Below are 1860 nucleotides of genomic sequence, written 5' to 3' on the forward strand. Positions count from 1 at the left end.
TAAATATTATTATTCCTGTTTGATTTTTTTGAGATAGAATCACACTGCATAGCCCTGTCTTGACTAGAACTTGATATTTAGATCAAGCTAGTCTTATTTCATCAATCACACTGTCTGTACCCCCAGAATGCTGGGGTTACAGGCTACTACACCCATCATGAACTCTTATTTAATTTCTTTTTTGTTGTTGTTCTTTTGAGATGGAGTCGTATGTAGTCCAAGCTGACCTCAAATTCAATTTGTAACTGAGAATAACCTTAAAATTCCTATCCTCCGAGTACTGGTATTACAAGCATCACCTAAGCACTGAAAAAAAAACGTGTTTTATACGTTTGCCTGATCTTCACTTAAAAAAAAAAATCATTACATGCCTGGTTTTTGCTCAGCAATACATTGCTTGCTTAACAGAAAGCTCTGGTTTCAGTTCCTAGGACCACAGTGAAAAAAAAGAAAAAAGCTTTAAACCAAGTATTGTGGTTCCTCTTATAATCTCAACACTTGAAAAGAAGCAGGAGGATCAGGAACTCAAGACCACCCTGGGCTATACAGCTAGTTTGAGGACAGTCTGGAATACATGAGACTTTCTTTTTTTTTTTTTTTTTTTGTTTTTCGAGACAGGGTTTCTCTGTGGCTTTGGAGCCTGTCCTGGAACTAGCTCTTGTAGACCAGGCTGGTCTCGAACTCACAGAGATCTGCCTGCCTCTGCCTCCCGAGTGCTGGGATTAAAGGCGTGCGCCACCATCGCCCGGCTACATGAGACTTTCTTAAGAAACAAACTTAAGAAACAAACAATAAATAAATAAAAATAAAACAAACAGCTTGCCATGATGGCACAAGCCTTTAATCCTAGCACACAGGAGGCAGATGCAAGCAGATCTCTGTGGATTTGAGGATAACCTGGTCCACGTAATGAACTCCCGACCAGCCAGAGTTGCATGGTAGCACACTGCCTCAAAAAATAAAACAAAAATAAGGATTAGGGAGATAGCTCAATGGTTCAGAGCATTTGCTGCTCTTAGGTTTGATTCCCAGCATCTATGTCATGGTTCACAGCTGTCTGTAACTCCAGTTCCAGGGAGTCTGATGCCCTCTTCTGGTCTGTGAGGACACTGGATACATGCACATGATATACTTATACATGCAGGCAAAACACTCAAACATATAAAATATAAAAAAAGCATTAAAGTTTTATAGAAAATAAAATAAGCAAAAGAACCAGGTGTTGCTGTCCATACCTATAATTCTAGAACCTAGGATGTGAGGCAGACTGATGACAGAGCTGTACATCTGAGCTGTACAGGTCTGTCTCCGGCAATGATGGTAGCATGCACACCTTTAACTCCAACAGCTGGGAGGCAGAGGCAGGCGGATCTCTGAGTGCAAGGCCAGCCTGAGCTACAGAGCTAGTTCCAGGACAGCCAGGGTTACACAAAGAACCCTGTCTCAAAAAACAAAACAAAAAAGAGCCAGAATCAAAAATTATAACATAATATAAAATAAAACAGAAGGCTGTAACAGTCTAAGGATGTAGCTTGCAGTAGAAAGCTTTCCTAGAACACATGAAGCTGTGAGTTGCATCCTGGATACAGGGGAAAAAAATCAGTAGAGGAGATAATAGACAGCTCTCAAACATACATTGATTTTCTTGAGTTTTAAGTTATTAGGAGCATATAGGTCAGGGCTGGAGAGATGGATCAGTGGTCAAGAGCCCTTGTTCCTGCAGAGGACCCAGGCCAAGGTCCCAGCACCCAGTATCTGTAGTTCTTGGGGCTCTGACACCTTCTTCTGTTCTCCCTGGGCACCAAGCATTCAGGTCACCATACACATGCATGCAGGCAAACACTCATACACACAAAATAA

Source organism: Microtus ochrogaster, assembly GCF_000317375.1.
Source record: "Microtus ochrogaster isolate Prairie Vole_2 chromosome 14 unlocalized genomic scaffold, MicOch1.0 chr14_random_2, whole genome shotgun sequence".
NCBI classification, from domain to species: Eukaryota; Metazoa; Chordata; class Mammalia; order Rodentia; family Cricetidae; genus Microtus; species Microtus ochrogaster.